At 32.4% G+C, this 27,664-nt stretch overlaps 1 pseudogene; it reads left to right on the top strand.

Annotated features, from left to right (window-relative positions):
* Positions 1-27,664, top strand: part of LOC106469518 — a 48,073-nt pseudogene that overhangs the window by 5,518 nt on the left and 14,891 nt on the right.

Below are 27,664 nucleotides of genomic sequence, written 5' to 3' on the forward strand. Positions count from 1 at the left end.
TAGAGTATAATAATAAGTATGTATTATATATATATATATATATATATATATATATATATATATATATATATATATATAATTATGGATATGGGCCAAGGATTCTTCTACAGTAGGTGTCTGCGACTTGTTGGTGATAAACTCGAACAACAAATGGACAGCACGTACTCCACGTGTTTCAAAATAATATATTCAAAACAAGTTAAACGTATGTACAAAAAATCCTTTACACTGTGGAGATCATAGTTGTATCTTAAACACTATACAGTTCTCTTCTTCTTGTCAAAAGTCCACTTACGTTACTTCAATTGCTTTAGAATCCAGTTGACAAGCTGAGCTATTTTTCTCTACTTTTATCAGAATAGTATCATTGAATAATTCACTTATGCTGGCTCATGGTTTACCACAGTTGTATCCTGAACTTCCAATAATTGTCTTCTTTTTGTCAAAGTTCACACAGGCGGTTTCAATTAGTGTGGAACACCCTTTGACAAGACAAATTATTCTCTTTATCTCTATCAAACTGTTAATCTCACTTTAAAATATCAACTATTAAGGTTATTCTCTCCAACAATGGCTACTTCATGTTTTCTAACTTTTCTCTGACAGAACTTCTCTTTCAGTTGACTTTACCTTTACTCCACTCCCACTCGTTTGGTCACTACTACTTATATGTTTATCACTGAGGCCTCTAGAATTTTCTATAACCCCAACACCAATGAATTGCAAACACAACGTACAACTCTTACAGAGTTACGTAACCAAACTTTTCATAACTCTTGTAATTAAAATAATTGCTTTTAACTCTCTTGTTATGCAAAACTCAACAATCATTAAATATTAATTCACAAATAAATTAAATAATAATAGCTATACTAAACAGTCTTGTATATCCAACATACAGAAAGCAAATTATTTAATCTAGTTTTTGTTAATTTTTTTTTCAGTTGAATCATGTATTGTTTACTGATAGACTTTAAATAATAATAGTTAGAATAAAGCTAGTCATAGATGTTTGACAAAATTCTTGTGCATTCAGAATTTCTCTAGTTTGCTTGTTTATTTTGCAAATGGAATATCATTTTCATGTAATTTTTCCTGTTTCTCATGAGAGATTTAATAACTTTATATGACTAATATTATGTGGTGTTTTAATGTGGATTTTATCATGCAGAAATATGATATGAATAAAATGTACAGTGATTTTTCTGACTTAGGATTTTTGCAACATTTCATATTAAAAGTGTTTTGAGTCTCTAACTAGAAATATTCTAAGCATCCTTGATAAAAGTTATTATTGTTTCAAGTGCTAAGCTGTGTTTTTGTTTGGAATTGATCTGACTGTTTACATTTACAGGCCCCAAAATGTATCCTTCGGCTGTTAACAGAAGAGTGTCGGATACCAAAGGTAACATTTTTTGTTGATGTTTTTAGAAGACACTTTTCATTCTTATTGTTGTCACATAATTCTCTGTTAATTTTCTTTAAAATGTTACTTGTGATAAGGTGTAAAATTACAATGGAAAATGAAAGAATCATCTAGTTTATTGTATGTGATGAAATATGTATAAAAGCAACTTTATTTTTTTTTGTTATCCTATTCTAGTAAGTCCAATTTGAAAGTTAGACCACAGGCATTTAAAACTAGCATTCCAAATATATATTTTATCTGTCACAACTGATTGTCAGATATTTTTGTACTTAAGTGGGCTTGAGTCATAGCAGAAATATTAGTTGAATTCTATGCTAAGTGTCTATGTGTCTGTATTCAAAATATGGCTTTCCTCGCATGCAGCTGTTGAAAAACATATTGGTGTTGGTTATTAAATCTAAGTAAATTGAGATTCATAATATTCATTGTTTTGATAGATTGTGGTATTTCTTTGACCAAATAGATTATTTCTGCTTTAAACAAGCTTTAGTTTAGACTTTTGAGAATAAATTGCAAGCTTGAACAATAAATTTGTTTGAAGTGTTTGTATTTTTTAGATATTGTTTCACTATCCTAGTAATAATGACAAAGCATCAAACTATTGTATCAAGTGAGAAGGTATGTCTGCTTTCATTAAAAGGGTACTGACATTAGCTACGTGAACAAGTTACATCAGGAATTTGCTTCTCACCCAAACTATGTCCGAGGAGATGACCGTCGACGATGGGATATTGAGTTTGGAGTTAATCATTATGCTGGTGAAGTTGTTTATACTGTTGATGGATTTCTGGAGAAGAATAAAGATGTACAACAAGATCAGCTGTTTGATTTAATGCAGTTTTCTTCCAGTGCCTTAGTTAAGGATCTTACAAATTTCCAGGTCATTAAAAATTTCAGAATGAAAAGTTTTGAAATTGACATTATCTTTTAATGAAAATAAAATAAGTTATAGCTAAAATTTTGCTTTTTGAGATGGTAACTCACCTCTGCACAGAGAAATGCTATTTCTTTCATGCGTCTTCCAATGAGATTTGCATGCCACTAGCTTTGAGTTAACTCCCACCTAAGTTCACATGTTTAATGGTAACTGTGCTGGTGCACTTCATGCAACAATAGCCCTCCACCAATAGAAGAATGATGCAACCTCCATACGCAGTTACTCCCTCTATGTACTTACACTTCATTCTTCTCCTTGGCACCCATTACGTATAGGTGTTCAAAATTTCTCTTTTGAGCTCAATTTGAGATTTGTATTTGTTAATGAAACTTTTGATTTTCGTTTTCTTTGGCTTTTCTTTAAAAGCTTTTATTCTTATGTCATGAATTCTCAAATGACAGTGTCTTCAACTTTGTCCTATGTAGATGATGATGTTACACACACTGCCCCTATTTCTGCTGTGGCTTCAGAAAGCTCTTTGGCTGTGGAGGATGTTACAATCAATGTACAGCATGTTCTGGGATATATTTTGCATGCTGGGCCTTCTATTCCTGTCCATCCAGTCAACATCTCTTCCCCTCAGTTTGAGGTTGAACAAGAGGAAGATGAATTTCATCACCTTTTCTCTCCACCTGAAATTGCTTTGGTCAAATTAAATCTTCAACTGCCCACACTGTTTAATGACTTGATTTTTCATGTATGTTTCTTTCTCTCTCTTATTTTCTGTGTCTTATGATTACTCCCATTCTTTGCTCCATGATCCTAGCCCTTGTGATTATATAATGCTTCCTCCCTTGCCTGACATCCTGGATCATGCTGATTACTTCCTTGAACAACTTTGCACCCGTACCACCATGCTTTGTCTTCCTTGTTTTCTTGATTCCCATGTCCTAGGTTACAGCCATTCTTCCTTTCCCTTCCTAGATTCTCAGACTTTGGAATATCTGTTATCTGCTTGGGGAGCAGACCCCCTCCCCCCACCTTGTCTTCTGTTTCTCTCTCAAATGCCCAGTTTTTGTGTATGTCTTTATCTCACCACCATCCTACATTAAATACTCTCCCTACACCTCATATCTGAGGTCCTTCATCATGCTCCAGAAGGGTTTTCAGATCTCTCCTTCCTAAGACTTCTGTCTCTTGGGAAGGTAACTTTACTTTCTCTTCTTTTCTCCCTTCCATCTCTTATCATTCAGACCTAGTTCAGCTCCTGTGTCCAGTTCAGGCTATTCAGTGTCACTTATCCCAGACTGCTGCCTTTCAGGGTCCCTGCCATCGTTTGTTACTGTCTTCAGACTCCTCTTCTTAAGGGTCCTCTCTCCTACTACTACCCTTACTGGATGGGTCCATCAACTCCTCTGGTTGGTACCTTCTTTTCTGGATGTGGATACTTTTATGCTATTTAACATTTCTTTGCATAAGATTTGTCACCTAACTCCCTCTTTTGCTTCACACCTTCACCAGTCTTTAGATGAGATGTGGATGATTCTTCACATGCTCATCACATGATATTTCCATCATCTTGCTGTTTCATTGCCCACAGGATTTTGACTTCCCCTGATCACCATTCTTCAATCAATCCAGCATTTTTGAGATGGATATGTTTTATTTTTCCTTTTTCTTCCTTCCATCAATCAGGATCTAATCAGGTGGCTGGTGTTGCCATATGCCATACAGGGTATGCTTACTTCCCAAAATTTGCAGCAAACCAGGGTAACAGTGTTCAGCCCATTTGCCCTCGCTCTACCAGTGCCCACTGTGAGATGGGATGTTTGTTCCTCAAGGCTACTTGTGGTGTACAAATCTACTGAACTGTCTGATCCAGACTGTACCAATTTCATTTACTATCATGGAAAAAGCCAGCACCAGGAAAGTGACTGCCCACTGAGCTTGCTGGCTTTTAAAATAGTTTCTCAATCACTCATTGCACCGTCTCCAGTAAAAGACCTTTCTGGTTGGTGGTTGAATGTGGATCTGGGCACTTCTTTGGATATCCTCAATGCAAACTTTTCTCATTTTTCTTTAAACAGAGCATGGGAGATCCTTGCCATTTACCAGTTTTTAGTCACTGGGTGGTGGATCATGGAAAATCCTCACCAGTTGAGTTTAGCATGATACAGTGAGGCAGTGGTGACACTGTCAGTATAGTATGGGCCACTCCTCAAACAGCTACTGTGCTCTCCTACTGCAGTCAGAATCTGTCTAATAGAGTTGAGATGAGAACTGTCAAACAGTTTGATGGTGCCCTAACTATACTACACGTATTGGCTCACTGGCTGCTTGTGTACAGGTGCTCAGTTGGCCATGTTCGAATTCTTCCCATTCCTACAACAATTTGGGCTTTTTTGGCTTCTCACCATTTGATTACAGATGAAGAATATACCCTGGTCGAGACATGATGCAGTCTTCCATGAGTATGACCCTATAGAGCCCCTGCCATCAGGTGTTACACTCCATGGAACTTTCCTTCAGACACTTTCTGAAAGGAGCTCTCTAGGTAAATTTTTGCACTGACCCCTCCACCACTTCTGTAGCATTTCTGTGTACAGAGCAGAGTTATTGTTTCAGAAGTTAACTGTCTCCTAATTTGAAAATTGCATTTCTGATAGCTACTCATTTCCTCACAAATTCCTACCTGCTTCTCCACTCCCAGTGTACCTTTTTTCTCCTCACTTTGACTAAGAATGAAGTTATCACAAGTGCAAGTGCACAGAGGGAATTACTGTGCATGGAAATTGTGTCCTCTCCTGTTGGTAGAGGGCTGGTCTCAACCTTCTATTGATGGAGGGCTATTGTTGCATAACAACATCATCATGTACCAGCACAGCTCACATTAAACACATGAATTTAGGTGGGAGTTAGCTCAAGGCTAGTGACATGCAAGTATCATAGGCAGATACACAAGGGAAATAGCTATTCTGTGTGAGAAGGTGTCTATTAGAAACACATTTTCAGATTAGGAAAATGTCAACTTTTCTTAAACTTGTATTCTCAGGGTATTGTATTCCAATAGAAAGCTAAAGAATCAAATATTGAAAAATATAAATATAAGAAATTGAACTATGTGATTTTAGGCTTTCCTTTTCGACAGTATCAAGTACACAGAATATAATGTATTCTAGAAGGAAATTCAGCAGCTTTTATATAAAAAAATTGCACAATTATTTTGTGTTTATTAAAATATGTGATACTTTAAAAATGTGTAACTGAAATTAAAATTTATTATGTATTTAAAATCTTGAGGAAGATTAGAAAGGCCTGTTGAAAACTCATAAACACGTTATACACGATGTAGGATCTTCTTGGAGTAAAAGTGGCTGCATTAGGAGATGGAAAAAGTACAATATCACGTACTGTTACCAAAGGTCGTCCAACTGTAGCGGATGCTTTCCGTTACCAACTAACAACCCTAGTAGATGTGCTACATTGTACAGATCCATGGTAAAGAGAATTTAAGAAGAAATCCTTAACAAATAGCATATCTTTTTTTTTATTAAGCATAAGTATTAACCTTACTCAGTGACTGAGTTACTATATTGATTGATGTACATTTAAGTATGTTTTTTTTTTAAATTTGTATATTTTGTATATTTCTAATCACAATACATTTACTGGTAGTATTTTTGTACCATTGTTATTATTTTTTTTTTTCTGACTGAGCGTAGCTTAGTGGTTAGCCTGCTTAGACTTTGAATCTGAGGGTTCACAAATGTACTCTATATTTTTGGGCTACAAGAATGTCAGTCAAATCCCACAAATCAATCAGATGAGAGTAGCCCATGAGTTGTCAGTGGTGCTGTTGACCAGCTGCCTTCTCTTTAGTCTATCGTCCCCCAGTGGGGCAGCAATAAGTATATGGACTTACAGTGCTAAAATCTGGTGTTCAGTTTACTGTGGTATACTCAGTAGATAGCCCACATCCTTTAGTCTATTAGTTCAAGCCCAAAACTAGAGATGGCTATGAGCATATAATCTGTAGTATAACTTTGTGCAAAAATTGTATATTTGTTTTTTTACTTTAGCACTCTGGAGTAGTTATTACTGATAAAATATAGTAGTTTATTTTTCATGATGGACATCTGTTTATTAAATTGTGGATTTTTCTTTTCTTAGAACTAGTTAGAAATCCATTTAATAAATATCAAGAGTGTCTTAACTATTTTTATTATTTCACTTCTTTGTAATAGTGTCAAAGCATGACCATTTCTTAGCATTGTGATAAATTTGTTTTTTTTTTCCTATTTTGATTTTCTTAGGTATGTGAGATGTATCAAACCAAACCCAAAAAAATCTCCAAATTATTATGATTCTAAAGAAGTTTTGACACAGTTGAAGTATTTAGGGATGTTGGATATTATTCGGATAAGAAAAGAGGTAACAGTCTTGTCAATTTTAAAATTTGATTTACTTCAAATAATTTGGAGTGTTTATATTTTGTTTTCTGGCATCCATCTTATGAGTAAACCTTTCTTCGTTCATTCGCTTATATCTAAGGATTTATATCTAGAATTTTATTTGTTGATGGGAAAAAAACTATCTTGCACTGTATTTTCTATGAATGTGTGAAAATTATATATCTGAAAATGAATTTTTAAATTTTGTTTTATTATTAAAAAACCCAAAACATTTTCTCTTTTTAAATTTTTTTATATTCTAATTTTAGAAATATATATGCAAGTTACTTAAAATTCTAAGATTTTGTTGTGATGTTAGGGTATTTGTTTTGGGAGTAATTTTGTGCCGTATTGTATTTCAGGGTTTTCCAGTCCACTTTCCATTTTCGGATTTTATTCGTAATTACCAATGTCTTGTCCCTCAAGTTGTACTCTCAGAAGACCCCCGACAAGCAGTAGCAACCATACTTAAATCTTTAAAGATGCCAGAGATGGAATGGCAGATAGGAAAAACAAAGGTCTGTGGTAGTGGTGTGTGACTGTATTGTTAAACCAGAAGTTCAAGATTATATGTATATGTTTATAAAGAATAAGTAAATACAAGTGTTTTGATGTAACTTAGTTTAACAAGATATCATGCTTATAATTTTTGATAAAGAAAACAACAAATTTGCAAAGGAACCTTTTTTTTTGTATTTAGGAAAAAGTAAATGATTAGCAGTTTTGTTATTTGTATTATTTGTGAAGTTTTCACCTGTTAATTATCATATGAATAAGTTTCATGGTTAAGTTATTCTTTTCTTGCAATATTTGATTCTCTAAAATATATTAATTTGAACTGTTCTAGGTCTTTCTAAGAATCTCAGTGTATGACCCTTTGGAAGACCAAAGAAAGGCCCTTACCAAAACTATGGCAACTATCATTCAAAAAGTATGGCGTGGTTTCATTCAGAGAAGAGGTAAGAAAAGTTATTTAATATTTTGTAATTAAACACTGCAAAAGGTTCAACAAACATGTCAAAATTGATTTAAGTATTTTAACATAATTTCTTATAAATGGATTAAATTGTTATACTTATATATGTTTATATGATTTCTCTTTAGTTTTATTGTGGCTTAAGATAAATTGATTACTTTCATTTTAAAATTTGGATGGCTTTGAATTAATTTTAAACTTTTTTGAAATATGTTGGTATTAAAATCTTTTGTTTAGCATTCTTACAACAAAGAACAGCTGCTTTGGTAATACAGAGGCATTTCAGTGGTCGTCGACAAAGATTGTATTTCCTACGTATGAGACGTGCTGCTGTAACAATACAAGTGAGTTTTGGGAGTAAGAGATTTTTCATATTGGAGAGGTTTAACCTGTGTGTGTGTGTGTGTTTCTATACAGACAGACACACACTCACATTTCACATCTTAAGGAAGAAAAATGTAAAAACATTCCTAACTTTGTGATGAATATGTTTACAGTTTCAGGAGCAAAGGTGAAGCTGTTTGATTAACATTTAATATATCTTGTGTATCCACAAGCTTTCCTTAGTGCATAGCATTTCTTTGATATCTGCACTCCCAAGATGTTGAAGTGTTTAGGAGTGACATTTATGTCACAGTCCTCTAAAAAAGTGGAAAAGGATGGACCACTGAATTTTGCTGTGTTTGTGCATGCTCTTTAATACGCGAGCTCAAACAACGTATTGTAGAGCCTACGTAGCCAAAATTACACTTTGGGCATGTAAATTTATATATGATGTACGGGCAATGAGTTATAGGAATCCTGTCTTTATATTTAAATGCATCACTCTTACGTCATATATAAATTTATGTGTCCAAAGTGTAACTTTGGTTATGTGAGCTTTACAATACGTTGTTTGAACTCACATATTAAAGAGCATGCGAAAAAATAAAATAATAATCAGTCATCCATCCTTCGCCACTGTTTAGAGGACTGTGATAGAAATTTCACTCCTAAACACTTCAACATCTTGGGGAGTGCAGATAGCAAAAAAATGCTATGCACTAAGGAAAGCTTGTGGATACATAAGATGCATCTTGAATATGTTTACATAAACTAAGAACATCAGGTGTAGAGAAATGAAGCAATGATGACAAATAATATCAAGTTAAAATTGTATATAGGAAATTGTAAATTGTATTTTGGACTTTAAGTACAAGGAGATAGGACTTAAGATATGGTAGGAATACATTGTCTATAAGATTTAATCTCGGTTTGCTCCATTTACATGTCAGTTCTGATATAACAGTGTTTTCATAAACTTTTAAAACCTTTTGTTCATTAGTTGCTTACTTTTTTGACTAACTTTTTTAACCATTTTGGAAGTTGGAATTTCTACTTCAAAAAATAAGTCTTGTTTACCACTCCATGTAATCTGTTTCAATAACCTACTATTTTCTTTTTTTTCTATGCCATTTTGTCAATAGTTTGTTTAATAAAGCATTTGTCAGTAAAAGTTTCTTTCTTCAATAATTAATTCTTTTTAAGAAGTTATATAAATATATATAGTATTGTCCTTTCAGGCTTATGTGCGTGGAATGTTTGCTCGAGAAGTGGCTGCAACCTTACGAGAGATGAAGCGACAAGAGGAAGAGGAGCGTAGAAAACAACTCGAAGAAGAAGAACGACTTAGGCTTGAAGCTGAACGTCAGAGCTTGGAAGAAGAAGAAAGAAAAGCTCTGGAGAAAGCAATGAAGTTAGTTAATATTTCAATTTGTCTAATGTTAAGTACACTAGCATAAACTTTTCTTTATAGCAGTTCTTTTTCTTCTTTGCCAACATCTTGGGTTTTTTAAGAAATATGTTCTCAATTGTGTAAATAAATGAGTGAAGAAAGTATACGTAAAGAAAGCCATAATTATTTTCAAATACTTAACAACTAGTCTGTCAAAACTAGAAAGTTTAAAGAGACATGATTACAACAGTTATTTAAGATAAAATCAGTACTCAGTACTATTTGGAGATCTTTGTTATATTAAGGTGTAAAGTGTTGAACATCTGTTATAGAATAAGAATCTGCATTTCTCCACTTAAACATGTATATTATAGAATGAAAATTTGCAGGCTCTGTTGTGAATTGCTTATTACTATTAACTAAGTTGTAATATTTTCAAAATGAGACCCAAAACTTGAGAGCTTTCAAATAGTTGACTATTTTTCTTCAGGCTCGAGTTTTGGGTCTCATTTTGAAAATATTACTACTTTTGTAGGTGATTCTGTGTGCTAATTACTTAATCTGGATAACTCTTAACTAAGAATATTCTAGAAGACAGTATTGTATTGCATACAGTGTGATGATACAAATTATTCACAGTATATCTATACACTTATTATCATTGTCTGACTGTTTCAAACAAACAGAGAAACTCAAGATGAGCTAGTGACCATAACTTCTCTGGTGGAGAAGAATGTTCAACGAGCACAAGAAGCTTCAGATGTTCTTGACTTAGACGAGATGTTCTCTTTCTTGAGTTCAGTGCAACAGCAAGAAGTGACAGTGGATGAATTGATGACTGAGATCAGTGACCAAATGGATGCTCTTTTGAAGGATGTTGATGAGGTAATTGCTTTTAATACAATATATTTTTCAAGTGACATCATGTCAAAGTGGAAAAAATTTACTTTTTGAAAGATAAAAATAAACTTTTGTGATGATTAATGTTATTGAGAAATTAAATTAAATTTAAAAAATGGGCTGTGTGTATATAAAGGTTTTTGGAATTTAACCAAACATCCTTATTTACCTTATTTATTTATTTATATTTTGAAGATTTTCAGAACATTCAGTAGTTGTCAAAAATTGAATGAAATAAAGACAAATGATTAACATTATTTTGAAATCAAACAGAATTTATTTTAGGTATTCAAGCAGGACAAACGTTTATAAAATCTTCTGAAGTTATGAACTTTAAAACTGTAATAGAAATGATTTCAACAGAAGACACATTAATTATATCTTTCAAAACAATTTGGTTAGGATGTCGATATAAAATGAACGAAACAGTCATGAACATTTAAAAATTGTGGAGTATTTCAGTAAAAGTTTGTTTAGGTAAGAATGGTGTAAGTTATTTATTACTTTATAAAAATATCCAAGATTAAAAGGTTACTCGTTATATGGAATGGTCTGGTTGTCTTAAAGCTTTATAACCATGGGTTTGTGGAGTGTTTGTGATATCAGTGTATTAGTAATCAAATAACATAGGCTGTTTAGAATGAAAAAATAAAGTTTTTTTTTAAGGTAGTAGAGCCTTTAGAGATGCTGTTTCAGCTCTTCCTCATAATGGTTGTATTTTGTCAGATGTCCCTTGAACTACCAAAGGAAGTGGTAAAATGCCAACAACCTGAGCCAATATTAAGTTTTGATTACAAACATAACCCACCGGGTGCTTCACCTCCTTCAATTTTATATGAGACACAAGTGCCAGTTATTACCTGCAGCCCAGTAAGTCAGTCAGTTGCGTGTTCCAATTACAGTACTTTAATGATGGCATATTCAGTGACACTAACAGTAACTGGATATGTTAATCACTCAGTCGTTCATGCCAACAATTACACAGTATACAATAATATGATTATAACATATTGAGTGATGAAAAGTCTATTTAATAATTCTGCTATAGCATGATTGGTACACTATTTTTATGGCACATGTTACTTTCGATACTGTTTATATTCAGTCACAATGTGATGGGTACGTGTATTATGACTCGGCTTGGTTTGTGCAATGTTTCTTTAATAACATGCTTGAAACACTGTATCATTTCTTACACACCAAAACTGGAATGTTATTAGTATCTGTATCAATTCGTTTGCAGCATGTCTGGGCACTTTTAGTATTTGTAGCATTCTTTCCTCAGCATCACTAGGAGAATGATAGCATTTCCTCTACAGTGTAGTAGGATCTCTATAATATGTTTCTAGCATTCCTTCCACAGCATGACCAGGACACTATTAGCATGTGTAGCATTTCTTCTGGCGTGGTTGGGCCTATTTTATATTTGTGTTATTTGTATCGTGGCTAATTTAATGACTGATTTAAATTATAACATTTCTTAACACATTTTAGTAATAGTGCTGTATTTCCTGAATCTTGTACTGCATGATTGAAAATTAAGTTTTAGTAACCATTACAGAGAAACATATGTAGAATATAGCAAATAAGCAATAATTTTTTGCTGTTGTTTGAGTGAAATGGATAATTTTTTCCTGAAAGATACATAGTATATCTATTGATTTAACAGATTATATTAGAGAAAGAAAGTGTACTTTTATATGAAAGTTATTTCTATTAGGTACTTTTTTATTTCTGTAATCTTAGTTATAAAAGTCCTGAATTTTGTTGTATATACATAAGTGCTTGACTTAAAAGTGTTAGAATGCAAAATTTATGTTGTTAGTAAAACTTATAAAATCTATCTTTGTACGTGGATGAATATTTAGTTTCAACTTGCATTTAATTGTTACAGAATACTACTTTTATGGTATGAAATGGATGACATCTTCTTACAATGAGTTTGAACTTTTGGATAGTTCAAACTGGCTTGTACAGTACTGAACAGTTGTGTTGTATTACTAGTTTCATATTAACTTCAGATGCGTACACCTTGCCATCTATCTCCTCCTTGGACGTCTTATGTCAGTACACATTGTAATTGTGTATCCAGTACTGTGGTCTCATGAAATATCTTTGCTCATTCAAGTTTATTTGATAACTTACATTGATTATGAATGTGTTAAATTTATTCATTATAGAATATTACTGACTGGAAGCAGAAAGAAGTGGAATGTCAAAAGAAATCTATTATTGAACAAGTTCAGAAAAGTGAAGATCCAGAACGTGAAATCAGGTATTCAGTTTGATATGTAATTTTGACTTTTGTAGCATTAAAGTTATGCTTTAGAAAACTAAAGAAAAAGAAGGTTTAACTAATAGGAAAAGGAATATGTTGAAGAAGATAAGTTTTTTTTGGAAAGGATATTTATCTAAGTTTAAATTTTTCTTGTTTTGACTAAAACTGAAATTGTCTTCTTAATATCTGTTAGGAGGAAACAAAGAGTAGAAAAAAGATTGAATGAAATAGATGCCCAAGAAAAAGGACGTCAAGAAGATGAGGTTGAAGGATATTATGACATGATAGAGTTTGCTGAGAAATACTTTAATGACCATCTGCGTGACGTAAGTGGTACTGTGATGCGAACGTTGACTCGGAGAAGAAAGTCTTCAGATAGTGTTGTTCCTAAATATGAGATGGTGACATACACCAGTAGTTGTTCGATACCTACCTCACACATTCATATTTATGACTTTGAAAATATTTCTATTGCCTGCACTATATTTAAGGTAAGATTATAAAACAAACTGTCATACATATATAACATTTGTTATACTTTTTTGCATATTTTAGAACCTGTTGAAGAATGTTGTTGTTTTTCTCTTGGAAAATAAAAGCTAGTAATTCTCAGTATTAGTTTATATCAGTGTTTTCCAAACTGTGTGTCATGGGGGTTGCTAGGGGTGTTGCAAGAGTTTCATCAAATGAAGAATAATTAAGAACATAAAAAAAAAAAAAACTAATACAAAACAATATTGTATGTGGCAGTTGGGGTGTCCTGCTAATCAAGGTAAGTCGGTTAACGTGTTATCAGTGAAAAAAAGTTTGGAAACCAGTGGTTTATATTCTAACATATCCATACATTTTTTAAACATCCAAGAAGAGGTTTTAACATGTATAAATAGTCCAAATTTTTAACTTTTAAAATTTCATATCATGAATATTTTAGACTCTATTACTGACCAATTGGAAGCATGTTGATAAATCTTTATTTTCTTTGTGAAACTAATAAAATCAATAAATTTACTATTATTAACTGAACTGTTATACTCTTTGGATAAGACAAGTTTTTTGTGGCAGGATTTATGTAAATATCTACGTGGAGATTTGAAGAATGGCAGTGAAATACAGACAATTCAGACCATTATTTCTTATGGAATTGACAGAGATGAGCTGAGGGATGAGATATTTGTCCAGTTAATTAGACAGATTACAAATAATCCTTGTGAAGATGCAATCTTGCGTGGCTGGGTTCTTCTCTGTCTTTCTGTAGTGGCCTTTCACCCAAGCAAAACCCTGTTCAAGGTATAAGAAATATTTAATTAGAAGTGTTTTCCTTGAAGGATTGTAATTGTTATATTTTAGTTGATCTTTTGCAAAAACATATCTATTTAGAAATAAAGTACACTTTAGAGCAGTGTTTCCAAAACTTCCACTTCACGGATTAGCATGATGCTGGCAAAAAAGCATATAGACTTTTAGAATTATATAAGCAAATGGTATTTGTTTCCTTACTTTGCTTTACAAAAATCTTTGAAGTGAAAAGTATGATGATCACCTATTTTACAATGAACTAAGAAGGAAAGAACAAGCTTTACTAGAGTCTGCTTAAAATGTAATAAGATATTAATTTACTATATATCAGTTAAAAATTTGAGATGCACACAGCAATTTGAATATTAAATAATCAGAACAAAAGACTTATGTTTGTAATACTGTGTAGATAAATCCTAAATCACACAAAAATGTAATGCTGGAAGTAAGATGGTAAGTTTAAAAAACAATATGAAAACAAGGAAGTGTTACAAATGACACATCAAAACATCTTTATGGAGTCAAGTTTAGTCTCATGGGTTGTGACAGAGATGTTAAATGACAATTTTTTTAATGTTTATCTGTAGCTTAAAATGTTAATTTCAACATGAGGCAAATAAATTACTAATGACTTCTTTCCCTAGTAAATTGTGTGTCTGTATGTTTGTATTTGGTATGAAATTTAACATTCGTTTTACCAAAATAAAATAGTTTGATATATTTTCTTTTTGTTTCAGTACTTCATATCATTTCTAAGGAAAGGTAATTCACAGAATTCCTCATTTGCATGGTACACACAGTGGTGCTTGGACATTGTGAACAATAAAAAACAATGACTCGTCAGTTGCCTCCATCTTCAATGGAAATCAATGTAAGTTTGTCACAATGTTGGTGTTCTTAATCATATGTTTGAAAATACATGAAAACAAGTCTTTTTTTTTTGTGTGTGTGTGTGTGATCAAACAATGTGGAATGGCACATGATTTATCACCTTATTTCTTTCATGTTACATCATGATCTCATAAAAAAAAAAAAAAACTGGTGAAATTATTTGGTTCATGTTAACTTGTATACCTGTGTGAAATCTGACATTAATATTAATCAAGTGAATAGGAGGGAGTTTTATATGAGTTGGTTTTAATACGAGGCACTTGTGATTTCATTTAATGAGATGCTATATTGTAGATAAATATGGTTTTGAGGGGGTAAGGCATCAGATCTTTCCTTTAGAACAATTTCATTTGTAGAAAACGGATTAGCTAGAATAAGCCCTGAGTTTCAAAGTTAAAGTGTGTTCCAAAGGTTACAATTCATAGTAAACTCATTTTGAAATTTATAAAACAAAGCATCTATAAATAGCATAATACAGTTTAAAGGAGATTATACACAGTTGAAAAAGTAGTTTATTTTTATCATCCCACCAATTATTCAATGTATTTTGAATTTAAAAGCTTAGGTAAATTATTATCAAACATATACAGATATCTTTGTCACAAAATTAGCATGAAGAACATAGTTTTAAAACTAGTCTTATCAAAGTGTTTATTTTAATGTATTAGGCTATTCGAAAAAAACAGACCATGGTGTGCCGATTTTATTTCATGGATTTAAGAACAAAAGCAATTGAATTTCATCCAAGGAGTACGGCTGCTGATGCTATTCAGACGTTGGCCTCTAAGATAGGTCTGAAGTCGGTTGAAGGGTGGGCTCTTTTCGAAGTAAGCATATTGTTTTACTCGGTGACATAAAAACGTTTACTGATACTTTATAATGATGCTTTTGTTTTATGTCACAGAATAAATAGAACGTAAGTTTGTGTTTTTACTGAGCTATACTGTTTGATTGTAACTTGAACGTTTTGGTGCTATTTTAATGGTTTTAAGAATAAGCTTCCTTTCAAAACAATAAATTGTTCCAGATAACAAAGTGTAAACAATTTATCAAAATTCTAATTCAACCTCTTATCCTATAACGGTGGTTCTTAAACTGGTGGTGCAGGGTTATACCTTGTGGGGTAATGAAAAGTTTCTTGAAAAATTGACATTAATGTATACTTTCATGCATGTCCTTTTTTTGAACCATGGTGCACTACAATTTTTAATATTTAATGATACTGTGTGTGTGTATAGGTGGTGGTTTCATTAAAATATGACTTGATTTTGTTCATTATTATTAAATTCTGAATTGAATTATATCAAGTAAGATGTAAATTATTTTGTTTTTTCAGAAAATAGACAACAGAGAACATATTATTAAAGGACATGAGTATCTTGCAGATGTTATCACTCATATGGAACTGTAAGTATGTCTTTTTCTGTAGAAAAAAAAATTCAAACATATTCATCTTTGAATTTATCAGTTCATGTTATTTTGATTAGTTTAAAACATTGCCTGTACTGAAGGTATTAAGGTTAAGATTAAGGTGTATCTGCTTTATTATGATATGTTACTTAACTTTTTTTTTTTTTCATTTTCCTACAAAATCAGGAAATTTATCTCAGAAGCACATTATGAAATCCTTGCTTTTCACTTGGATGGTAGAATTTCAGAGTTTTTTTATAGCTGTTTAATGTTTTGTTTCTTTCTCTAGTGTTGTTGATATAAACATAATTTGTCTTTATTTTTGTAAATGGTAATCCTTACATATTTATAACTCTGTTTACTTTTCTTTTTATTTCAGGAGTAAGCAGACTTCTTTTTCATTAACAAAGTATGCAACATTATCAAGAAAGGGATCAAAGTCAACATGTGATTCATTAGAGAATTTCATCCTTTTTCGTAGGAGGCTTTTCTGTAGAACCCAGGAAATTCCACAAGATCCTGTAGAAGTTAATTTGTTATATGCACAAGCAGTACATAGTGTGGTTAAGGTATATTAAATAATATTTTACAGTTAAATTCTTGGTAAGATATGTCAAAACTTTTAAGCTTGATATCTAGACTGGATCAAATATTGGAGTAAATGTAAAAGTGTATTCTTTGTGTTTTATAAAAACTACTCAAGATTAAGATTAAAGAGATAGTTTTATACTCTGTGTTTAAGAATGAACATTATACAGAGTTTAGTATGTTACATTAAAACGATTTTGAATATGCAAATCAGCAAGTCACATCACAGCCACAGCCAATATAGAGTAATGACGGAATAACATGTACCAGAACAACATTTTGACATTACTGAGCATTCCATACATAGTATGATGCCGCTGAAAATTGATTTCTTTTGGGAAGGGTATGAAACAGCCATTTTCAATGCAAAATATTCATCATTCATATCTTAAAGGTGTTCATATTGGGAATTTAGAATTTCAAAGAAGGTGGTATTCCCTGTACTTAATGTAATTTGACAACAAAAGCATATGGATCAACTTGAGGCACCAGAACCATCCAGAAACAGACCTGCTACAAATCGTACCCTAGCTGTGGTAAGCAAAATGTGGTGTCTTGTAATAGATGAGAATCCATAAATATTAAGGTCAGTTACTAAATCCATCCATGTGTTCTAGACACAGTTATGCAACATAATCAAGAATGATCTTTGTCTGGAAAAGGAATACAAGTTATTTGTACATAAGTTGTTTCCAAGACATATCTGTTCATCCATCATATACCTCAAGCAGCTTGAGAATGAAATAAATATTAATGTTATTTTATATGAAGACATACTAGTCAAGTTGCCAGATACACTACTTGTGGATTTCTTTGTGACCAGACATTGAAATGGGTGCTGGGAAACCACTGTCCTCTTACATTAAATGGATTATGTAAAGCCAGAATGAAAGAGGGGTGTGTTTTGGACATGACAGTGTTAGGATGGAAACTTTTGCAATTGTGACTACATTGCAGGGTTATCAAATGATCACATGTGCCAACATGGGTTATAATGATGTGGTGAGGCTGAAAAGCTTTTTTAATGTTACATAGTCAACTTTCTGTATTTATAAGCTTATAATAAACTTGCAACACCAACAAACCCGACAGTTTTTACCATATGCACAAAAAGTATATATATGTTTTGTACTCTTGTGTGTCTCCTATTATGGTGGTGGTTAGGTTAACTGAATGGAACTGTAATAATAATAATAATTGCAAACAGATTAATTCTGTGGATATTTATAAAAATGTGTGTCTTTCCATTACATTAATCCTTGAAAGTTACATACCTTTTCGGTTGGAAAACCGTTTTAGCTCAAATCAGTAGTTGCTTTAAGATGACACCAATTTAGTATTTTTCTTCCTACACTTTGTTGATTTTCTCCTAACATTTAGTTGTTAGTTGAAAGAAAACATTTTATTTAAAAGGAGGACAAGTATCCGTTGACAGAGAAAGTAGCCCTGCAGTTAGCTGGACTCCAGGCTGAAATAGATATGGGGGAACCTAAGAATGGAGTGAACAGGTCCCTAGAAAGGTGGGTAGGAGTCAGATTTATCCCTAATGTAGAGTATGTTTAATTATTTTATTACATCTTCCTACCCTAGAATAACAGCTGTTTTTAGATGAACAGGTCTTTAGAAAAGTGGGTAGGAGTCAGATTTATCCCTAATGTAGGGTATGTTTAATTATTTTGTTACATCTACCTACCCTAGAATAACAGTTGTTTTTAGATGAACAGGTCTTTAGAAAAGTGGGTAGGAGTCAGATTTATCCCTAATGTAGGGTATGTTTAATTATTTTATTACATCTTCCTACCCTAGAATAACAGCTGTTTTTAGATGAACAGGTCTTTAGAAAAGTGGGTAGGTGTCAGATTTATCCCTAATGTAGAGTATGTTTAATTATTTTATTACATCTTCCTACCCTAGAATAACAGCTGTTTTTAGATGAACAGGTCTTTAGAAAAGTTGGTAGGAGTCACAGTTGTAAAGTTACAGTTTAATATCTAGATATAAAATTAGTATGATTTTTATATTTAAACAGTAATATTTCACTTACAAAATACCCATGAAATATTCTTGCTAATAACAAAGCTTTTCATACAATACATTTTTTGTGATGCAACTCTCATCTCAAATATGATTTGTGAGTAGGAAGGCTAAAACCAATAATTTTTCATCATATTTAATGGTATTTTTTTCCCTTATCCTGTAATTAGTTATGCTGATGTTGAAAGGTATCTAAGTCAAAGAATCTGTAAAACAAAGACGTCTTCGGAGTGGGTTAAAGATATTGCAGAAGCTCATCAGGTAAAATGATTTATACTTTATTTACTCTTTACATTTTTTTGTTCTTCTTACACAATTTCAAAGCATGCATAATTTCAGAAAGCTTAGCCTTCCATAATAATGTATAACTTTCTAGAAGTTAAAGGACTCTAAAATTAGAACTAAATGAGATTGTTTATTTGTAGTTTAAATTAGAGCTTGTACACTTTGTAAGCAATATTAAGGTTTTGTTTTGTTTTTTATGCACCAATCACTTTATTAAACTACTAGTAACCAGGTTTATCAGGCAGCAGTTTGTCATTTAATAAAATTCTTAAAACTTGGCAGTGGGTTGCCATTTTGCAGTAAATAGTTTTTCATATGGTAGCAAATTTTTCTGATAAGTACTAATTGTTCTTTAAGGATGAATTTGTTAATATGTAATACATGTAAGATTTAATTTTAGTTCTTAATAACTTTAAGACACCCTCGCACTGAATGGTAGTGTTTCTCTTAATTAATAAAACAAAAAGTGTGTATACTTGCAACATTCCTGTACAAGTTGTTATATTTTTAACTAAGTTTCATACAGCAACTGTTCTTGCATTATGTTTAATAATTTAAAAATTAGCATGAAACTACAGGGAAATATAGGTTGTAATATTAGTCTGTTTGGTGAGATGTATTTAACTAAAGATTTAAATTTACATTGAGAAAAATGAGAGGAAAACACTTTATGTTTTGAAAGTTGTTCATACTACTTTTTTATTTACAGATTTATGGAAGTGGGAAATCAGAAGTTGTAGCTAAGGTGTGGTATCTTTCTGTGGTTATGCAGTATCCTCTCTATGGAACTGCCCTCTTTCCTGTTGTCTATAAGGGTTATCTTATTTATGGTAAGTTGAACATCTTAGTGCTTTAACATCCAAGGTAATTTCAGTTTTTGTTAAGGTTTTTTTATCATGTTTGTACAAAATTACTATTGAACATTTGTACTATGGTTTTTGATCAGTTTCATATAAAATTGCTACTAAATTGTGTTAATGATACTGCTTTAGAAGGTGTTGATACTTTTAGGTGTGTTGATAAAAAACTTTATTTAAAGGACATGAGCTATTGCTTGGAGTGAACGCTGAGGGAATCCTGATAGTGAAGGCTGAAAACAAAAGCATCTTGAATGGGTATCGTTATTGTGACCTAGAATCGGTACTGGTGGATCCCAGTGATAACATTATCAGCATAAATCTCCTTAAAAGTATTCCAGACTTGCACAAGTGCCTGAGTTTTGAAACGTCTGAGAAACATGAGATTGCAAGTCTCATTGCTAGCTATTCTCCTGCTCATGCCTCATGGTTGAAACCTATGTATGAGTTAGGAAGAAGGGTAAGTAGGAAGTTCTGTAAAACACTAAATATTCTAGATTAATTCACAAATTTCTTGTAATATGTTAGTGACTGTCAGATTGTTCTAAGACTTGTATTTTTCTCCTGAATGTTAATACCCAACGTTCAAGTTTTAGTTAATTGAAAAGTAAGTTTACAAATGTTTTTGTAAATGTTTGGCGTGGAATTTTTACAGAGAAAAAAACTAGTGATTACATCTTGTTCGTTTTAATTATGATTAAATGATCTTGAGGTTTTTGTGTTGAATCTTTTGAGAGATGGCCATATTTGTATATTCAGTATAACCACATGACATATGTGAAATCAAAACTTTCAGGTGAAACTGACCTTTGAGGACAGAAAGAAGCTTCATCAAGATGTAATTAAATGTAGACAGGTTTTAGTGGAGAGTGGAATCTTGCAGAAACCTCAAGAAGAGCATTTAAACATCTTCAAAAGTACTTTACGTAGGTAAGTAAACAATTGTTGCTCATTGTCATTGAACAAGGAGTTGATGGATACTCTTGAAAAAAACCTTTAATGATATTTTAAAAATTTACAACATCATAGTTCATAGCCTGTATTTTAGTCTTCAGACTTAAAACATTTGTGTAGACGGAAGTGTTAGTAGAATATGATTCTCATTGCATATGGGAGTATTGGTTGTATATGATTCTCATTGCATATGGGAGTATTGGTTGTATATGATTCTCGTTGCATGTGGGAGTATTGGTTGTATATTATTTTCATTGCATGTGGGAGTATTTGTTGTATATGATTTTCATTGCATGTGGGAATATTGGTTGTATACAATTCTTATTGAATGTGGGAGTATTGGTTGTATACAATTCTCATTGCATATGGAAGTGTTGGTAGAATATGATTCTCATTGCATGTGGGAATATTGGTAGAATATGATTCTCATTGCATGTGGTAGTATTGGTTGTATATTATTTTCATTGCATGTGGGAGTATTTGTTGTATATGATTTTCATTGCATGTGGGAGTATTGGTTGTATACAATTCTCATTGCATATGGAAGTGTTGGTTGTATATGATTCTCATTGCATGTGGGAGTATTGGTTGTATATGATTCTCATTGCATGTGGGAGTATTGATAGAATATGATTCTCATTGCATGTGGGAGTATTGGTTGTATAGTGATTCTCATTGCATGTGGGAGTATTGGTTGTATATGATTCTCATTGCATGTGGGAGTATTGGCAGTATGTGTTTCCCATTGTAGATGGGAGTATTGGCAGTACGTGTTTCCCATTGTAGATGGGAGTATTGGCAGTACGTGTTTCCCATTGTAGATGGGAGTATTGGCAGTACGTGTTTCCCATTGTAGATGGGAGTATTGGCAGTACGTGTTTCCCATTGTAGATGGGAGTATTGGCAGTACGTGTTTCCCATTGTAGATGGGAGTATTGGCAGTGTATATTTCCCATTGTAAATGGGAGTATTGGCAGTGTATATTTCCCATTGTAAATGGGAGTATTGGCAATATATGATTTTTCACTCAGCTTTGCAGAGATAATGGAATTATAAAAATAGTTTCTGGTGGTTAAAGATATTAATTTGAAAATTGTTGTTGGATATGTTTTAGAATAGATTACTGTAATTGTCTTTGTTTGGTAAGCACGTTTACTATAGTTGGCTCAGTACTATTTCAAATGGATATGACATTAGCTCTTGCCCATTTTGACTCAGTGGGAATTTTGAGGGCTTATAACACTATGAATGGGATTTCTGTGTTTGTGGTGGGCACAACACAGATAGCCCATTGTGTAGCTTTGTGCTAAACAACAAACATTAGCACTACTGCTACTTATGGTTTTTAGTTCGACATAATGTAAATTTTGTGTTTGTACAGTTGTTCTTAAGTTATAATATGAGCTAGTTTCACATTACAGCAAGTTTCTTGAGTATCTTAATAAAAAAACAACAACTTCGAACCAGATTTTTTTTAATGTTCATTCTTCGGAGGTTTATATTTCATGTCAAAATTAACCATGTGTAGTACTGTCAAACCCAAACAGCACAATCCCCGTAAAATATAAATTTTTTGGGCCTATTGTACAAGGGGGTGAATAACAAATATATTAATATACACATTAATGTGTAACCAATACGTCTTTCACTAAACACATAGAATAAAACAGATGTGGTCTACACATTGGCCCATGTGTAATTCCATATTGCAATTATGACACACTGTTTATTATTACTGATCAACTATTTGGGTTAAGTTATTTAATGAATAACAGGTGTGAAATCCCACTGTAGTCCCCATTTCTTCAGCAGTGACAATAATTTTTTAAGTGAAATTCTATATGGTAGACTTCTTAGACAGTGGTAAGAATAACTTATTTCTTACAGATAGTAATCCAACTGTTAATGGATGCTCTTGAAAACTAGGTAATGAAGTTAAGAAGATTAATAATATTTGAGCAGAAGGGTGATTCCTAGAACTTAGATAACTTGAGATCTTTTTAGTAAGTCATTAAGGTTTAAAATTAATCAAACAGTGATATTACACCTTGTTCTGTTGTGTGTCATTTAAATTAACCTTGAAGAATAAAGAAATTATTTGTTAACACATTTCATTTCTAGTATTAAAATATCCTAGTTAGTTATTTTGTATGATGTAATAACACTTTGTTTCTTTCTTAAGACTGAATAGAAGCAAGATTGAAAAATTACGCCAAGAGTATGGAAATACAGAAACATTCCCTCACACCTATTGGATATTTACAAAGTCAGTGTTGTCTCACAGCCTGATGACAATGCAGGAGTCTGACATAGAAGCTTCAGCTGTGGATGTGTTTTCAGCCATTTTAGCATACTCAGGGTTGTTGGCAAATGGTATGTGGTTGCAGGCTTGACCAGTGCTTTGCTTGGAGTTATGTCATGCAGTAGCATATTGTATAGTTATGTCATGCATATTCTTTAATCAGTTAAAGAATTTAGCTGTTAATGAAGTTATAATTATAGAAGATTTTAACTTCAGACATATAGATTGAGAAATTTTAAACATGAGGGAGACAGGTTTGTAGAAACTGTTCAGGATGGGTTTCTTCATGAATTGGTTAAGGGAACCTACTAGCAACAAAGTTACTTTATATTCATTGTTAACTTCTGATATAGAAATGTTTGAGTGGGTGGAAATTGGGGAACATCTGGGTGCAGTTGATCATTGCTCAGTTAGGTTTAATGTTTTACTGCATATGGAGATCAGAAATAATGAGATTTTAGTTACAAATCTCAAAGGAAATTTTTGAAAGAATGGTACAAGAATTATTTGTTGTGAATTGGAAAATATATAATTGGGGATTCTGATGAAATTGAGATAATTTTTTAAATATTTAAGATATACATCTTCGTATTAGGAAAAAAAGAATAGCTGCAAGTGAAAAAAAAAGATAGAGAGAGTTGGTGAAACAGGAAATTAGTAATTCTATATGAAAATAGCTGAAAATGTAAAAATTAATAGTAAGGATTTCTTTAACCCTCATCAGCACACTTGAGGTACACATGAACCCCCAATTTCTTTCTCGTTTATATATCTTTTTACATAACATTATAAATTTATGTCAATTCATGTAATTACCAAACAGAAACTCTGGATCAATATGGTACTATTGTTTTTGAAACAAGCAGATGGAGTACATAGCTATAGTCTAATATTTATCTTGGCTCCATGTGAAGCCCGTACTATCATTGACTATCACAACAGCATACGAAACAAATTTCTAAATGTTTATTTTGCTATATGGGCTGTTGTTATAGAGGATAATCCATCAAAGCAGTACCGTATCATTTTTTGTTTGCATATAACATCATTATGGTAAGCACATATGCACATCTCATTCCTCAACAAGTGTTCTCTGTGATGACTGCTTATAATGCCCTATTTTATAGAAACCTTGTTTGATAATTGTTGTAAATGACCTGCTTATTGGATTTTCAATCCATAACCTACTATAAGGATACATTTGTGTTGGGGTCTGGTCAGACCCAAGGTGACCCACAATGTACACTTTCAGTTTGCTTTGAGTTGAATTTTGCATTATTGTGGTAAACTCATCATATATTGGTGGATAATGACTTGAATATAGGAATATAATAAGACTTCGTCATTTTCTTGATACACTGTTTGTGTAAGGAATGGTTTAATACTACTTTTGGTATACTGAGGAACAATGTAATTTCATGATTTATCAGCATATTTCCTCTAAAATACATATTTGTATGTTGTTCACATTGCATGGTAACTCTAATAAAAGTTGTAATGCAATTGGGTTTTGGAATTTCAATCCAGAGCTTACTATAATGGTAATTTTGTACTGGGGTCCAGTTGGACTCCAGATGTTGAATAACATAACTTTTCAAAGATGTACTGATGAGGGTTAAATACTTTAAGAGTTAGCAAAATGTTACGATGTGGGTAGGGCCTTTGAGGGATGATATAGGAAGGCTAATACCTGATTATGATATGGCTGGGTTATTAAATTTTACATTTCTGTCAGTTTTTATTAATGACTATGAGCAATATTCCTCATCCCGAACACTTGCTAGATGGAAAAAAAGATAAAAAAAAGTGATCACATTAATGGTGAGCTTATTAAGAAACAAATTGAATGGGCCAGATAATATTTCCTTAAGGGTTTTAAAGGAGGTAAAGAATTGGATATGTGAGCCACTTGCTACTATTTTATGTAAGTCCTTGAATAGTGGGCAGGTGCCAGAAAATTAGAAGTTGGCCAATGTTATTCTTATTTTCCAGGGCGGTGATAAAAATTATTCCAGTGATTATAAGACTTCTCAGTTGTCTTCTTAATTTTTTTGATGGTGGCTGAATGAAAGAAGGAAACGGGTTGTTATAAATGTAGCTCAATTAAACTGGATTAATGTCACAAGTGGGGGATACCTCAGGGCTCAGTCTTAGGATCTTTGCTTTTTATTTTTTTTTCATCAATAATATAGATGAAGGGATGGTCAATAGTTTATTTAAATTTGTTGATGGTATTGATATATTGGGTATTACTGGCTATACGGATTTGGATTATTTGTTAAGTTGAGCAAATAAATATCAGATGACTTTTAATTATAATAAATTCAAAGAAATGCATGTGAGATATAATTTGAATTATGAGGATAATTTTAATGGGAATAACCTTAACAGTGTTATGGAAGAAAAGGATATTGATGTTCTAGTTTATCAGTCTCTATAGCCATCTAAGCAGTGTGCTGTTGCTACTTGTAGGGCAAATAGGATTTGAGGTTGTATGTACAGAAATACTGAATACAAGTCTAAAAAGTTTATAATTTAATTGAATATATCACTGGTTAGACCACATTTGAAGTACTGTGTTCAGTCTTTGGTTCCCTTCTTTAAAAAGGACTTTGAATTGTTGGAAAAGTTCAGAGGAGGGCTACTAGAATGATACCTGGGATAGAGGGGTTGTCATATGAGGAAAGTTAAAATCTCTGAGACTGTCTTCTCTTGAAAAAAAAAAAGAGTTAGAGGGGATCTCATTGAGGTGTTTACAATTGTTAAGGGAATTGATGGTGTTGATGCATCATTTTTTTCATATTTAATGGTGAGTGTGGTAAGACTAGGAGACACAAGTATACATTTTGGCAGGGTAGGGGTCATTTTCAGCTAAGACAGTTTTATTTTTCTAACATGGTGATTGGCCTTTAGAATGGGTTGCTTTCAGATATGGTAAATATTTAGGGAGTTGGGAATGATTGATAAATATTTGAATGGTAGTGGTTTGTAGTATAGTGGATTGGAACGGACTAGATGGACCAATAGGTCCCTTGTACTTACATTTTAAGTTATATATAATGCTTGAATGCAACAAACGTTCATTGAGCTATTCTTCAGTGTGTGATTTTATTGGTTGATATAATGTTTAAATGCTAGAAACGTTCATTGGGCACTTCCTAAGATTTTACCGTAAGAAAATTGTCACAGAAACCTTGATGATGATAACTGCAAAACTGTAACTAGTCAGCTGCAGTGGCAGCTTAAGACACCTTAGAGCCCCAGGACAGTGAATAATATGGGACCCTCTCATGCATAATATTTTTCTGGTATAAAATTTCAAATAGCATTCCAACTTTTAAAAAAAAAGCATTTTCTTTCTTAGAATTTTTCTTTTTTCAACAACACTCTTTACATACAGTATTCTAGCCTAAAAGTTTTGGGGCCCCCATTTGTCTCGGGGTCCCTGGGTAAGAGCTTAGTCTGCCCTCCTACTAATCTGCCACTGGTCAGCTGATTCCATTAATAAAGAATTGATCTTTCATTGTGCCAAAAAGTGTTTTTTTTTATTATTATTTGTTTTTTATACAGTAGTGCAATGTGCCTGAAAATAAATTAGGTATTAATACTTTTTTGCATGACTTTCTTTTTAGAGTATTTTAAAAAATTCAGTCCTTACTGAAAATCTTATTGATATGATTTCTTGGGATTCATTCTGACCAGATGATAAAAAATGTTTAAGTGTTTGTAATTTATCTGTCATAAACTTTCTGTTATTTCTGAACATCCATAACTAGTTTTTAACTGTATTGCTTAGTTTATCTCTAAACATGTTCTTATTTTTCACTGAATTTAATGTACAGAACACATGTTTGTGTTTTTTTATTTTTGTGATGTTTGTTCTTTCCAAAATATACAAGCTCTAAAAAGATTAACATTTCCTTGTCATTATTCTGGAATCGTTTTCATTGTAGAAGTTGCAGAGACCACCATCTCTAGAGAACAGATAGCCCATAACATATTGAACACCTGTATGAAGAAAGATGTACTTGTGAATGAGTTGTTCCTGCAGCTCATCAAACAAACTACAGATCACCCAGGTAAGGACGTTCAAACATGTTTAGCTAGGTCACTCTGATTAATTCATTAGTATGTGTAGTTTGGATCTTTAAACATTACAGAAGATTAGGTTTGTTAAAACCTGCTTTTTAGCTAATAATATCCTATATAAGCTGAAAATGCTACACTTGAGTTAATTCTTTTACTGTAGAAGTGAACTGACTAAGTAGATGAAATTGCACTGTTGGTCTCTTATATACAAAATCAAAATTAATTATACACAGAATAATTTATGTAAATTTTATGTCCAGTAATCTTTTCACAGTTAGTTGCTGTTTTCATTTGTATTGGTTTGTCATATTACAAATTTTTTGTTGGAAATTC

The sequence above is a fragment of the Limulus polyphemus genome, unplaced genomic scaffold (genome assembly GCF_000517525.1).
Source record: "Limulus polyphemus unplaced genomic scaffold, Limulus_polyphemus-2.1.2 Scaffold3524, whole genome shotgun sequence".
NCBI classification, from domain to species: domain Eukaryota; kingdom Metazoa; phylum Arthropoda; class Merostomata; order Xiphosura; family Limulidae; genus Limulus; species Limulus polyphemus.